At 39.5% G+C, this 9,993-nt stretch overlaps 1 protein-coding gene across 1 annotated transcript in view; it reads left to right on the top strand.

Moving 5' to 3' along the window:
- LOC311592806 (interferon-induced very large GTPase 1-like) overlaps positions 1 to 9,993 on the top strand; it is a 127,860-nt gene that overhangs the window by 73,775 nt on the left and 44,092 nt on the right. The window lies entirely within an intron of this gene.

Here is a 9,993-nt window from a genome sequence, read left to right as displayed (position 1 = left end):
ATAAAAAAATAAAAAAACTATTTAGCTGTTAAAAAACACTGCTTGAAAGGAAAAAATAAAAATTGCTGTAGTGACTAATAATATCATATAATATCTGCTATTGAGATGGTTAACAGACAGATAGGGACCAGAAGAAGAAAGGTTTGGCTTGGTCTTGCTTGGGAGAACCATCAGAAAATGCCTTTCAGTAGAGGAAAATGAGGACTGAATCAATTCTAGAAGAATGAACATTTTCAAGCAGAAGAAATTTTCAGGCAGATGTCACAATATGAGACAGAACTACTACACTTAGGAGAATCTTGTTATCAAAAGAAAGACACAAAAATCGATGCTCTAATAACTTATTTAGTTGGAAAGGTGATAAAGTATTGAGAAAATGTTAGGGAGGGGAATAGGATGAAAGCAGGAGGGAGGGAGGAAGGGAGATACGGGAGAATACAAGTGATGGGATAACAATTGAGTTGTAATCTGAATAAATTAATTTTTAAAAAAGAAAACTAAAGAGATTTTTGTTGTTTTGTTTTGGTTTTGTTTTTTTAAGATTTATTTATTATCTATACAGTGTTCTGCCCACATGTGTGCCTGCCCACCATATCTCATTACAGATGGTCATGAGCCACCACGTGGTTGCTGGGAATGGAACTCGGGACCTTTGGAAGAGCAGATGGTGCTCTTAAGCTCTGAACCATCTCTCGAGCCCCCAAGAGATGTTAATGTAAAGTCTTGATTACAAACACTGGAGAGTAGGAGTTTCTTTTTCATTTCTCCATTTATTTATGTAATCACTTTACATTGCGATCCCAGCCCCCTCCCTTCTCTTCTCCCAGTCCCATACCCATATCCCCCTCCTCCCATTTGCCTGTCTCCTTCCTCCCAGAGAAGGGAGGCCCTCAATTGGTATCAATTTACCATGGCATCTCAATTCACAGAGAACTAAATGCATCCTCTCCCACTGGGGAATGACAAGGCAGCCCAGCTAAGAGAGAGTACTCAACAGCAGGTATCAGAGTCAGAGACAACCCCTACTCCTATTGTTAGGGGATCGACATGATGACCAAGCTTCACTTCTGCTACATATGAGTAGGTGGGTTAGGTTCGGTCCATGCATGCTCTTTGGTTGGTGGTTCAGACTCTATGAGCCCCCATGGATCCAGGTTAGATTATTCTATCGGTCTTCTTGTGGTGTCCTTGACCCATCCAGCTCCCTCTATCTTTCCTCCCTCTCTTCCACAGAAGTTCCCAAGCTCCATCCATTGCTTGGCCTTGGGTCTTTGCATCTGTCACAATCACCTGCCAGAGGGAGCTCTCAGAAGACAGTTATGCTAGACTCCTGTCTGCAGGCATAGCAGAGTACCATCAATAGTGACAGTAGTCAGCTCTCTTCTGTGGTATGGGTCTCAAGCTAGGCCAGTCCCTGGTTTGCCATTACCTCAATCTCTGTTCCATCTTTACCCCTAGATGTCTTGTAGACAATAAACATTTGGGGTCAAAGGTTTTATGTGAGTTGGTGTCCCTTCCCTCCACTGGGAGTCCCACCTGGCTATAGGAGGTAAAGACTTCATGCTCCTTAATATCCATTGCTTGGAGTCTCAGCTAGTGTCACCCCCATAGACTCCCCTGTCCCAAAGGCCCCTCACCAGTTTCTATGCTTTCTCCCACTTCTTTCCTTAACCCCCCTTCTGATTCCCCAACCTATCTCCACCCAACTGATCCCCACCTCAATTATCCTCCCCACCCTATCTCTCACCCAGTTCCCTCCCTCCATATACTTTCAATGTCTATTGTACTTCCTATTCAGAGTGAGATTCAAGCATTTTCCCTTGGACTCTCCGTGGCTTTTTTGGATCTATAGATTGCAGTATGATTATCCTGTACTATAGGCTAATATCCACTTATAAGTGAGTACATTGCAAGTGTGTCTTTTTGGCTCTGGGTTACCTCACTCAGGATGGTTTTTTTCTCTGATGACTAAGGACATTGAGGGTTTCTTTAAGTGCTTCCTAGCCACTTCAGATTCCTCTGTTGGGAATTCTGTTTAGTTCTATACCCTATTTCTTATTTGGGTTATTTGGTTTGCTGGTGTTTAATTTCTTGAGTTCTTTACATATTTTGGATATTAGCCTTCTGTTGGTGAAGAGCATTTCACAATATGTAGATTGTAATTTTGTTCTATTGACAGTGTACTTTGCCTTACAGACTCTTTTCTGTCTCATGAGGTCCAATTTATTAATTGTTGATCTTAGAGCCTGAACTGTTGGTGTTCTGTTCAGGAAGTCATCTGCTCAATGAGTTCAAGGTTCTTCCCCACTTTTTCTTCTAATAGATTAAGTGTATCTGGTTTTATGTTGAGTTCTACGATCCACTTAGACTTGAGTTTTCTGCAGGGTGATAGATATGAATCTATTTGCATTTTTCTACATGTAGACATCCAGTTAGACCAGCACCATTTGTTGAAAATGATTTCTTTTTTCCATTGTATGGTTTTGGCCTCTGCCAAAAATCAAGTATTCATAGGTGATCCTTTGATCAACAAGGCTATTTCTGTTGTTCTATGTACTACTGTACACCTTGAAATCAGGAATGGAGATATCTCCCAAAGTTCTTTTATTGTATAAGATTGTTTTATCTATTCTGGCTTTTTTTTTTCTTTTTCCATATGAAGTTGAGAAATGTTCTTTCAAGGACTATGAAGAATTGGGTAGGTGTTTTGATGGAAATTGCATTGAATCTGTAGATTGTTTTTGGTAACATGGCCATTTTTAATATGTTAATCCTACCAATCCATGAGCATGGGAGATCTTTCCACCTTCTGATATCTTCAATTTCTTTCTTTAGAGACTTGAAGTTTTTGTCATACAGGTCTTTCACTTGGTTAGTTAGAGCTGCACCAAGATACTTTATGTTATTTCTGGCTATTTTAAAGGGTACTGTTTCCCTAATTTCTTTCACAGCCCATTTGTCTTTTGTATACAGGGGGCATGCTACTGATATTTTTAGTTAATTTTCCAGCCATGTTACTGAAGGTGCTTTTCAGCTGTAGAAGTTCCCGGGTAGAATTTTGGGGATCACTTATGTATACTATCATATCATATGCAAATAGTGATACTTTGTCTTCTTCCTTTCCAATTTGTATCCCCTTGATCTTCTTTAGTTGTCTTATACCTCTGACTAGAACTTCAAGTACTATTTGAATAGCGATGGAGAGTGGGCATCCTTGACTTGTCCCTCATTTTAGTGAACATATTTTAAGTTTCTTTCCATTTAATTTGATGTTGGCTATTGGCTTTCTGTATATTGCTTTTACTGTGTTTAGGTGTGGGCCTTATAGCCCTGCTCTATCCAAGGCTTTAAACATAAAGTAGTATTGGACATTGTCAAAGGCTTTTTCACTATCTAATGAGATGATCATGTGGGGTTTTATTTCCTTTCAGTTTGTTTATATGGTGGGTTACTTTAATGGATTTTTATATGTTAAACCATGCCTGAATCTCTGGGTTGAAGCCTGATTGATCACAGCAGATAATATCTTTGATGTGTTTTTGGATTCAGTTTGTGAATATTTTATTGAGTATGTTTGCATCAATGTTCATAAGGGAGATTGATCTGAAATTCTCCTTTGTTGGGCCATTGTGAGGTTTAGGTATCATGGTGTCTGTGCCATCATAAAGTGAATTTGGCAACGTCCCTTCTGCTTCTATTTTGTGAAATAGTTTGAGGGTTATTGGTGTTAGCTCTTCTTTGAAAGTCTGGTAAAATTCTGCATTAAACCATCTGGCCCTGTACTTTTATTTTGTTTGTTTGGGAGACTGCTTCTATTTCCTTAAAGGTTATAGAACTATTTAAATAGTTTACCTGATCTTGATTTAGCTTTAGTAAGTGGTATCTATCTAGGAATTTGCCCTTTTCTCCAATTTTGTGGAGTACAGGTTTTTGTAATAAGACCTGATGATTCTTTCAATTTTCTCGGTGTCTGTTGTTATGTCCTTTTCATTTGTGATTTTGTTAATTTTGATATTTTCTCTCTGCATTTTAGTTGGTATGGTATGGCTAAGGGTTTGTCCATCTTGTTGATTTTCTCAAAGATCCAGCTCTTGATTTTGTTAATTCTTTGTATTGTTCTCTTTGTTTCTAATTTATTGATTTCGGTCCTGAGTTGATTATCTCCTGTCTACTCCTCTTGGTTATGTTTGTTTCTTTTTGTTCTAGAACTATCAGGTGTTTTATTGAGTCATTGCTGTGAGATCTCTTCAATTTCTTTGTGAAGGCACTTAGTGCTATGGCTTCCTTCTTAGTGCTGCTTTCATTGCATCCCATAGGTTTGAGTATGCTCTGACCTCATTTTCAATGAATTCTAAAAAGTCTGATTTCTTTTATTATTTTTTCCTGATCCAGTGGTCATTGAGTAGAGAATTGTTCAGTTTCTATAAGCTTACTGGCTTTCTGTTCTTTCTGTTGTTATTGAAGTCCAGTTTAAATCCATGATGGCCTGATAGGATACAAGGAGTTACTTCAGTTTTCTTGTATCTGTTGAGGTGTGCTTTATGGCACACTAGAGTCAATTTTAGAGAAGGTTCCATTAGGTTCTGAGAAGAAGTTACATTCTTTTGTGGTCAGGTGAAATGTTTTGTAAATGTCCTTTAAATCCATTTGATTCATAACACCAGTTAGTCTCATTATTCCTCTGTTTAGTTTCTGTCTCAATGACCTGCCAATGGTAAGAGTAGGGTGTTAAAGTCTCCCACTATTAATGTATGGGGTTCAACATGTGATTTAAGCTTTACTAATGTTTCTTTTATGAATGTGGGTGCCTTTTCATTTGGAGCATAGATGTTCATATTGAGATATCTTGGTGTATTTTTCCCTTTGATAAGTATGAAGTGTCATTCTCTATCTCTTTTTATTAATTTTGGTTGAAAGTATGTTTTATTAGATAATAGATATCTATTCTAGCTTGCAACTTGGGTCTGCTTGCCTAGAATAATTCTTTCCACCCCATTACTCTAAGGAAATGTCTACTTTTGCTGCTGAGGTGTGTTCCCTGTATGCAGCAGAATGATGGATCCTGTTTTCTCATCCATTCTGTTACCCTGCCCTGGGTCTTTTTATTGGGGAATTGAGTCCATTGATATTGAGAGATGTTAGTAGCCAGTGGTTGATAATTCCTGTAAATATGTTGTTGGAAATGTTAGTATGTGTATTGTCTATGCTTCCCTTCTTTTGTTTTTGCTGGTGTGGGGTCACTTATTTCCTGTGTTTTCTTGGAGGTAGTGAACCTCCTTGGGTTGGATTTCTTCATTCAAGTTTTTTTCTGTAGGGCTGGATTTGTGAATAGATGCTGTTTAAATTTGGTTTTGTCTCGGAACATTTTGCTTTCTCTATCTATGGTGATTGATAGTTTTGCTGCATGTAGTAGTCTAAGTTGGCATCTGTTGTCTCTTAGGGGCTGCAAGAAATCTTTCCAGGACTTTCCAGCTTTTATAGTCTCTGTCAAGAAGTCAGGAGTAATTCTGATAGGTCTGTCTTTATATTTTACTTGTCCTTTTCCCTTGCAGTTTTAATATCTTTTCTTTGTTCTGTATAGTTAGTGTTTGGACGATTATGTGGTAGGAGGATTTTTTTTACTGGTCCAATCTAAGTGGTTTTCTATAAGCTTCTTTCACATTTATAGGCATTTCCTTTCTTCAGGTTGGGGACATTTTCTTATATGATTTTGTTGAAATTATTTTCTGGTCCTTGGAGCTAGGACTCTTCACCTTCTTTGATTCCTATTATTCTTAAGTTAGGCCTTTCCATGGTATCCCAGATTTCCTGGATGTTTTGTGTCAGCAACTTTTTAGATTTAATATTTTCTGTTACTGGTATATCAATTTCTTCTATCCTATCTTCTATGCCTGAGATTCTTTCTTCCATATCTTGTAATCTGTTGATAATGCTTAGATTTGTTGTTCCTATTCTCTTCCCTAGGTTTTCCATCTTCCAGATTACCTCAATTTGTATTTTTTTTATTGCTTCTACTTCCATTTTCAGGTCTTGAACTGCTTTATTCTTTCTCTTCACCTGTTTCATTGTATTTTGCTGTATTTCTTTAAGGTATTTATTCATTTCTTGGTTAAAGGCCTCTACCTGTTTGATTGTATTTCCCTTATTTCCTTAAGGGATTCATTCAGTTCTTCTTTAAAGGTCTCTATCATCTTTATAAGACTGGATTTAAGTTAATTTTTTTCATGCTTAGGTTGTGCTAGGGTGTCCAGGGCTTGCTGTGCTCCACAGGTACTATATTGCCTTGGTTCTTGTTGTCTGAGTTCAAGTGCTGTCCTTATGTCATCTGCTTGTTCCTGGATGTTTCTGTCTGGTGCTGGAGTGTCTGGCTTCGTGATCTCAGGTGGACCTACTCTATGAAGATGGGGTATCCAGTTTGGTGACCATAGGGGGAGTGCCCAACAATGGGGGTCAGAGCAGTGTGTAGCTCAGGGCCGCTGAATGTGTCTCAGGGCAACTGGTGGAAGAGGGGGCTTAGAAAAAGGAGGGTCTAACCTGAATGCAGCTGGGATATCAAACTTGGTACCCACTGGGGAGTACCCACAATGGGATTTCTGGACAGCATATAGTTCAAGGCAGCTGAACTTGCCCCAGGGCTACAGATGGAAGAGAGGGCTTAGAGGAAGGGATGGACTAACCTGGATGAAGCTGGGGTAATTGTCTTAGTGACCATGGGGAACCCCCCAAAAATGAGGGTCAGGGCAGCACACAGTTCAGAGCAGCTGAATGTGTCTCAGGTGAATGTGTCTCTCCCTGGCAGAAGAGGGCCTTGAGGGCCTTAGAGAGAGGGCCTAACCTGGATGAGGCTGGCGTGTCGATTTTGGTGACTGCAAAGGGGTTGGGGGAACACAGGAAAAAGCTTTGATATTCACCTTGGTACTCAAGCAGGAGCACTCAACAGTGAGGGTGGGGGACAGCACACAGTTCAAGACAGTTGAACATGTCCCAGTGGTGCTGGCAGAAGATGGAGTTGACAAGAGGGTTGGACTAACCTGGATTAAGGTGTGATATCTCACTCAGTGGTACAGGGGGTGGGAGGGGGTGACTTACTTAGAAGAAATGCAAATTTGACTTACTTCTAGAGTTTGAGGGAAGAAACAAAGAGGGAAGAGAAGGGAGAGAAGAAGAAAGGAGACAAGTGGAGAGGGAAGAGCAGAGAAGGGAAGGAAGGAAAGAAAAAGAGAGTAGAGAGTAAGTGAGAGATAAACATTAGTAACTAAGTGTGGGAAGATGACATTATTAATAATAATATGTATTTTAATCCCAACACTCAAAGAGCAGAAGCAGGTGAATCTCTGTGAGTTTGAAACCAGCCTGGTTGGCTACAAAGAGTGTTCCATAACAGTCAAGTCTACATAGTAATACTCAATTTTTTTTTTTAAAAAAATGGGTTGGAGTAGACTTCCAAGATGGCGGCCAGGGCGAATCATATCTGAGTATCAGGTCAGAGACTGTGGATCAAGTAACTAACCTGGAGGCTGACTCAAATGATGGGACAGGACATTCCAGGAGCTGGAGATGCACAGTTCCAGGCCCTCAGCAGTGATCTCCCTGATGCAGGAGTCGTTCATGGTCCCAAACTCATAGCACCACCTGGCTCTTTCCCCCAGGTGCAGATCAAAGGGTGCTGTACTCCAGCTTCCCCAAGGGCAGCACCTTATACTGGAGACAGTGCCCAAACCACCACTCGACAGTTCCAATGGCCCCCCTGAGAAGGCCAGCTGGACAATAGGAGTATACAGTGTCCTGGGTCCAAGTCGTCAGAGACCAGCCAAATCTGACTACTGGGAGCACAGTGTCTGCTCCACTAGCAAACAGCACTGCTGACTCTGAAAGTCCAATGCACTTTGTTCTGAATTTCCCCCACCATCCTGAAAACGCCACCAGATTCCAGAAACATGCAAATCCAGCCTTCAGCTCAGCTCTACTAGCTATCTTAAGAAGACAGGCAAGCAGAACCTCACTAGATCACAAAGGCCTGAGAAACGCAACAGATTCCAGGAACAAACAGCCAATGCCACAGACAACCATATGGCTAAAGGCCAGCTTAAGAACACAATCAACAAAAAGCAGGGCCGTATGGCTCCACCAGAAGCCCCAGTAAAAACTAGATATTCTGATGCAACTGAAACAAAGGAAAATGACTTTACGTTTATGTTTACGAAGATGCAAGAGGCTTTTAAAGAGGAAACTAGTAAGTCTTTCAGAGACTTACAGGAAAATACTACCAAACAAATAAAGGCCTTTAAAAAAGAAATGAATAAATCCCTCAAAGAAATACAGGAAAATACAATCAAACAAATAGAGGCCATCAAAAACATATAGAAAAATATATCAAACAGATGAAGAAAGTTAATAAAGTGATTCAAGACCTGAAAATGGAAATAGAATCAATAAAGAAAACACAAACAGAGAAAAATCCCGGAGATGGAAAAACTTAAGAGATGAAAACAAGAACCACAGAGGTAAGCATCACCAACAGAATATAGGAGATGGAGGATAGAATCCCAGGCACAGGAGATACAACTGAAGAAATGAATAAATCTGTCAGAGAAAATATTAAATCAAAAAAACTTCCTGACATTAAAAAGTCCAAGAAATCAAAGACACCATTAAAAGACAAGCCTAAGAATAATAAGAATAGAAGATTCCAGACTCCAAGGACCAAAAACTATTTTCAAAAAAATCATAGAAGAAAATTTCCCAAACTAAAGAAAGAGATGCCTGTTGAAATATTATTAGTATTTAATATTGAATTGTTATTTGAATGAAATCAGTGGTTACTCTTTAACAAGGAACATGTCCAAGTATCCACACAGAGAGACTAGGATCTATTTATTAGCCTGGAACACAATAATGAGCAATAATTACTCCGTCCTAATCCTCCAAGCTTGTATAGTTTCCTCCCATTTTAATTTCCCACTTTATATTTGCTTTTTGCCCATATCCTAGGTCCAGCTCATTCTTCTTGGTGATTCCCAATCCTCTCCATGTGCATCCTTCCTGATCTTACTCCTCCTCTCACTAGACCAGCATGTCCCACCCTATTCTCTGTTATTGCTCACCATTGGCTAGTTTGTTTTTACTGGCAATACAGAGAACAAATGATGACATATTTACATAAACATGAGACAGGAGATACTTAGAATAAACATCACAATGCAATGTCCAGATTGAAACCAGATAGTGGGGTAGAGAAATCAGTATTTGAATGAACAAGGGTAAACTATACACAGTCCAGAAGAACATTATGCCAACAGATGCCTTTAACCAGTGACTGGTTATTTTGTTCTGAAAATATATAATTTCTCACAAGCATTATACAGTCCCTTTAAACGTGAGCACATGTAATGGCATCCACATTTGTAAAAGAAACATTATTAAAACTTAAATCACACATCAATCCCTATACATTAATACTGGGAGACAATTTCAACACCCCAATTTCACCAATGGACAGATCATCAAAACAGAAACTAAATAGAGAAATAATGAAACTAACAGAAGTCAGGAATCCAATGGACCTGATAAATGTCTACAGAACTTTTTCACTCAAACACACAAAAAATATACTTTCTTCTCAGCCACACACAGATAATTCTCCAAAATCCACCAACAGTCAGTCACAAAGGAAACTGTTAGCTCCAATTTCTTAATGATTCTACTTTATTAGGAATTTATTAAAAGCATGTACCTCTCTTACAACCCAACTACCCTAAATAGGAGGGAAAGGAGATTAAAGAGAACAAGAATGAAACCTTCTGGGTATCAGTTCTGTGGGGCAATTCCCTTGGCATAATTCTCAGGAGTCTTATTGATCATCTATGCAACAGAAGAAGCTGCACCATCTGACTGCCACACACTGTAGCCAATCCTCCAACTCATCATGCTGTCAGGAAGGAATCTGCCCCCTCCCTCCCCCCCCCCTCTCTCTCTCCAGTTCCACCTCCCATC

This window comes from Acomys minous, assembly GCF_964271855.1.
Source record: "Acomys minous genome assembly, chromosome: 2".
Lineage (NCBI taxonomy): Eukaryota > Metazoa > Chordata > Mammalia > Rodentia > Muridae > Acomys > Acomys minous.
This window is presented reverse-complemented; position numbering and strand designations above follow the sequence as displayed.